We start from the raw sequence: 6605 nt of genomic DNA on the forward strand, positions 1-6605 counted from the left end.
AACTGTATTTTATATAGCTTTAATTTAGCTACAGGGCGGTGGTATAATAATTAATGATTAGGAGGACAAGCTGTTCTTCCAGATTACAGGGCTTTCTATACCAACAAACAGACGGCAGCTCAAAACATAACTCTACTTCCAAGATATTCCATGACCTCTTCTACCATCTATATACATAGTACATGGGTGGTACACAAACGTCCATGAAGAACAAATATTCATACCCATGTAACAACAACAAGAACAACAACAATAACAATAAATGAACTCACTACAAAATAGGTGTAAAAATAGGCGAAGCACAGAGATACTTAATAAAGCAAAATACTCAACTCTACCTTTCAATGATGGTGTGATTTAATACATGTCCAGAAAACACCAGCAGAATCCTTTGTGATTGAAAAATGCCTTCTTAATACTGATGAACACAGGATTCAAAAACTTGATTCATCAGATTTCTATGTAAATTAGGATAATATCCCAGTGACTATATAGCTTAAAAGTCTTCAAGAGCCCACCAAAATGTTCATAAATATGTCCATATTTCTTGGTTTTGAGGGACTCACCAACTAGAATTCAAAATATATTCAATCTCACACTACCTGACTAGAGTACCTAACATAAAGAAAGCAAAGTAGTGGCTGGAAAGATGATGCAGTGGGGAAGAGCAGTTACAGATATTCTAGAGTACCTGGGTTTGAATACTAGCATCAATATCCTGGCTCACAACCATTTTTCATTTTACTGTAAGATAATCTAATGCTCCATGTGATCTCACAGGAAGCAGACACATGTTTTCAATAGAAATACATTAAGTCAAAAGAGCCATTCACATAAAAGAAAAGAAAATAACAAAACAAAAACAAAAATAGCCAAGTATGGGGTGGTGGTGGATTATTTTAAACACATTATTCTGGATCCAAGCTGGGAATGACTGTTATTTGTTCTTATACTTGTGTAAATAAGTAATTCTGGTGTTTCTGATAAGAATAAAAAAATAATCACAAACCAAAAGCAAAGTGCAGGAAAGGCAAAGTACATCCTTATTTTAACTCCTTGTGGGAATAGAAACTAGTGCAAAGTGAACAGTTACCTATGCATACAACCATGAAAGGCCTATGGAAAAAAATCAACATTTGCTATTGTTATTGTTGTTTTCCCAAATCTCAGAATAGGAGGAACATATATACCTAAGGAGAAACTAGAATGCCAAATCTTAACATTTTACAAAATAAGCAAAATTGGGAGGAATCCAATCTCCTCAGGAAAGAGACATGGGTGTCCACTATGTCCACGATAACTTCGTATAGTGGACCGATACTTACCCAGGTTTAGCAGCAAAGCAAAAAGTCTTAATGCAAAAGGATAAGTAGATTCATGAGAGCAACTTATTCCAAATTATAATTAATATAATTCTCAACTTCAAAAATTATAAAAATTCCATAAGAAAGGTCAAGTCTGATAATCCTTGACATAAGCCATAAATGCCAAACTCTAAATAACTTGGTGTTTTACATATCAACAAAATGAGGATGAATACACAGTAGACTACTAAAACTCTCCATAGTATTTTTAAGTATCACAAATGCATTGTTCATAGCATCGCTAGAGCAAAAAATGCTGTGCCAGGTACAAAGGGAGAAAAGTCACCAATGACCTTAGCCAAATGTGGACCTCCAGAACCAAATTACCATGCTGCCTGGTATGGTATATCTGTAAACTAATGTAGCATTGGACCGTGACAGGTACCAGGAAAGAACAGTAACAAGTTGGTTGGTGTCCCACTTTGTCTTCACTAAAACTAATACTCTCAAGAGCATAAGTGGCCTCTGGTATATTTTGTTCACGAGAAAAAAAAAACTTTCTGCATATGAAATTTTTCAGTAAAATGTATTACACGAACTTAAGATAGTCAGAATGTATGTCACTTTTGATTGCTAGAAAGTGGGGAAGGTTTGGAAGTGGTGACAGAAGTATATAAAACACTCTGTTTAACTGAACAGATTTTATATATACATTGGCTGATCCTGTGTTTCAGCCTTGCACAAAAAAGTTCTTTCTTGGACCACAGCTGGATGTTTACTTTCCCAGTTTCCAAAACTACTGTAGTAGTATAAAATCAGTTTTCTATATAATGGAATGCTTTCTGTTTAAAATTTCAGCAAACTACAGCAGACAAAATATGTACAATTCACAGGAATCCTGGCTAACAGGTTAAACAGGTCAGAGTAGGCCATTAACTCACAACCCTTTGCTACTTGTACAAATACTCACAGTTGGTTTACTTAGTTCTGTTCAAAACATAACCTGGAGCTGCTTTCATCCTGTCTCAGAGAACATTTCCATGCAATGTGTAACAGTTAATTCAGGGACTCATGACTAGAGACACATGGAGAATAGGTAAGTGCTCCCTGTATTAGCATGAAGAAGAAATCTATATAGGCTGGCTTAAACCCCAAGAAACAACACAAGTGGGCCCAAAGATTGGGTTAGCAGAACAATAGGGAGGTTATCTATGGAACACACAATACACTACAGACTATAAATACTCAGGAGAAAACTAATTTTATAAGAAAGAACATGGAGTACACAGAGCATCCCCAGTTACATAGGGCAGAGACTAGATTATCCCAACTGTGACTTGAGATATATATAGAACCAAATGATCACCAGAACATGGACCTCTCAGCATGGTAGATATACAGGCAATAGAGCTGCCGATCCAGAAAGACAAGCATAGTAATGACCATGTGAATATCACTAAACTACCACAAGTATGTTACCTAACAGGCAATCTCGTCAACCAAAGGTCACAGGAAAAGTATATATTCAGATAAAAAAAATATGAACAGGACTTAATTCTTTCCCAGTATCTAATGATTCACAATCTTTGATTCCTAGAAGAGTTAGCTGATAAAAAGAATGAGCAGCTTAAAACATACAGAAGAGTAAAAATCAAAATTATGAAAAAAACCCCATAGAGCAGATATACTATGCTGCTATTCATGGAATGATACAATACAGAATGTGTAAAACATAAACAAAGGGGGCATGATGCAAATAAATGAGTTCAATGAAGAAGCATATGATTTGAAAAGCTTGTGCTAGAAGACAGTTCCGATGGATAATAAGCATATATTAAAAATGCTCGATACTGTACAGCATGAAAAAAATGCCCACCTAATATGCACTGAAATCCCCTCTCTGCTATGTCAGTGTCCACATTCAAGGTTCTCTACAACAATTCCTAGAGACTAAAGATAGGAAATAGAGAAAATATGTCAGTTTAATCCAAGTTACTTCTGCCACCATGATGACCAGTGCACAGCTATTTTCAACAACCACAGAAGTAACAATCTATATGAGATTCAACTATATTACATATGTGGTTCAGTATGAAATGAGTAATTATAGTACATTCTTATAAAAAGGGAATTAATCATTGACCAACATGCATGTGAACAGAAAAGTAAATGGGATATTGAAAAATGCATGTGACATCTAAACACTGACAGCTTTCATGTTCTCATTCAGATAAAGCAAAACAAGCAAAAACAGACTTTCTCTGAGGTAGGAATTCTAAACAAGCCATTTCACCAGGAATGGAGCATTTCTGCATAACATAACAAAATGCTGAGTCTGTATGAGATTTTGAGGAACTACTGAATTAAAAAAAATTTTTTCTGAAGAACAAACCAAGGTTTTGAAATCCATTGAAATTATAGCAATGAAAACAAGAGAATTGGCTTGAAGAAAGGCCACGGGTGATATCAATGGGAAATCATTAAAAACAGACTTAAAACACTTCTGAGATTCTAAGTCCTGAGAACATCATTTTAGGAAAGGGCAAATGTGATCATTAAAGAATAGAACCTATAGAAACTACAAAAACTCTCAAAGGTAGAAGTTCCAGAAAATAAACCTAGAGATACAAATTTTCCTGATTTTACAAGAGGCTAAACATAATGAAAATCATTTGTATTGATGTGAAGACAAAATAAAGAGATGAAAAGAATGGGAGTGTCATTATTATCATGAACAGTAATAAATAATACATTTTAGAAGACTCTAGAACAGCTGTTCCCAACCTGTGGGGTTTGATCCTCGGAGCGAGTTGTGGGCTGAATGACGCTTTCACAAGGATTTTCTAAGACCATTGGAAAACACACATTTCCAGTGGTGTTAAGAACTGAAACATCGCTCCTCTGTTCATTTCCAGTATGGTCTGCTCACATGCAGACATATACACATATACATACCTGGAACTGAAATAAAGGTTGCAGGACTAAAGTGGTACAGCCTTAGAAAGATTGAGAATGATGGCTGGAGAATCATTTCTAGAGAAACAGAATATGGCAAAAGCATTCTTATGTCTCCTTCACACTTTCATTATTATTAAGTTTTTTCTTTGGAGTTTGAATTTCACATGATAGGAACCAGTGTTTTTCAACATGTTTGAAGTACTCTGTATTTGCACATGCTGTAAATTGAGGTTAGCAACAGCTCTCTGGAAATTAAGTTATGGATGTCTGTCAGCCTCCATGTGGGATGGAAAAATATATTCGGATTTTATTGTATGAGATGAGAATGTAGATTTAGTAAAGTGAAAATTAAAAACAGTAGTGACTTTACAGATATGAATAGATGACAGAAGTGGAAATTAGAAGTTTCTCCTGTATTGTATAGGTATACCTAGTCTAATTACAACTGCATAGGAAAGAACATAGCAGTTTATTTTGGGTCATATGAAAATAACAAGAAAATTTTCAGACATTAGTCAACCCAGTGTCGTTAAATGAAGAAAACAAAAGGAATGCATGAATCTGGTTTAGATTTCAGTACATAAATGCACACACACAAGAAGAGCAGTTATTACAGTGTCTTACAATATTCTGACTAACCAGTGTAAAAGATCTATGTCTACCAATGCAAAGTCAGAGAATGCTGTAATTGTTCAGTCTGTGAGGCTGGATGTTCCAATAGCTGTAGTATGTATTACAATCCCAAAGAACCTGGCTCTAATGCCAGTGAATGAACAAACTTTTCAGCCACAGAAAGACAAATAGGAAGAAGTGGATATTCCCACATCAAAAGAACTGAATTAATATTCTATGCATAGTTGAATCAAGAAAAATTCCTCACATAAGTGTGCAGTCATTTAGGTTAGAGTTAATTCCAGTAGTACTCATCTTGACAACCAAAAATAGCAATTACAGCCTATAATAGAGTCTTGTTTTATAGTTTACAAAGGATTAAATGTTAATGTGCCTCAACTGTGGCATTGGTATATCAATGATGATGAAGCAAAGGTAATTTAGGTTATTGGTGAGTATTCACTAACCACCAGGGAACTCCAAACATCTGTACAGACTCCTGATGTCAGGATTAGTTATTGCCTGAATTAAAGCTCCTTTTCTTGTTGATGTTTCACGGAAAAATAGAAAGGCCAGAGCCAGAGAATGGAGAAGAATGCAGTGAACATACTTTTGGGCTGAATATGCATTTGTGTTCATCTGCACAACTAATTCCTGATGAGATTGGGACTGTGGGGCAACAGGCTATGCACAGGAGCCTGATGTCCAGGAGACATGATCGAAAGCCTGCCGTCCCATGTAGGTGAGAATTACCACCAGTCAGGTTCTCCCGGGGTTCAAGATCTAGCCTCGACTGGAAACCAGGTGGACATCTAAGCCACTGACCCCACTCGACGGGGGATGAACAAGGGGCAGCCCCTCAAACCAGGGGCCCTGGGGCAACACCCTCGGGCCCCAGGGTTATAGGAGAGAGGGCAGAGGGAGAGAGGTTCTCATGCATGCAAGAGTCCTTAGTCCAGGCCTTGACTGGATCACAGGAAAGCCTTCTATCGGGAGATTAGATATGGCTCATTAGGAGAAAGCCTATCCCATCATCCAAGCGCAGCGGGCCTTGATAAACAGAGACAGTCTATGGTTTTAGAGCTTTATTGTAGAAAGGCAGGGAGGAAGGAGAGAAGGTAGAGAAAGAGAGAGAGAGATAGGCCGGCCATGGCCAAGAGGAGAGAAGTCAGAAAAGGAGAGAGAGAAGAAAGGCTGGAGTAAAAGAGAGAGAGCAAGAGGGAGAGAGAGTAAGAGAGTGAGAGGAGAGAAGTGGAGTGAGGAGAGTAAGAAGAGTAAGGGGAGTAAGAGAGCTAGGTGGGGCCAAGGAGCCCCTCTTATGGTGGGCTGTTATCTTTACTGTTGCTAGGTAACTAGGATGAGTTTAGCCTGAAGGTCAGAAGCTTGGGACATTGCCTACGTGACTAAAAGCCATACTTCTCCTGTGGGGGCTGTAGGGGCACTAATTTCAACTGGAGCCAGAGTTCCAGGAGACACAAGGGAATGCCTACAGTGCCATGTAGGTGAATTATCACCACTCTGGGGTTCAGACCTCAGCTCAACTGGACACCAGACTGTCCGTGTATAGCCCAATGCCCCACATGGGAAGAACAACAGTTTATCAAGTCTGAGTGAGAAAAGGGGCCTCTGAGTTTTGGACCTTCCCTAAATGTCTACTGACAGTTCAGAGCAAAATGTGGAAGGTAACATTTTTCCAGTGATAGAACCAATAAGGAGTTGCCCAGAATTCAA

The sequence above is a fragment of the Mus musculus genome, chromosome 17 (genome assembly GCF_000001635.26).
Source record: "Mus musculus strain C57BL/6J chromosome 17, GRCm38.p6 C57BL/6J".
NCBI lineage: Eukaryota > Metazoa > Chordata > Mammalia > Rodentia > Muridae > Mus > Mus musculus.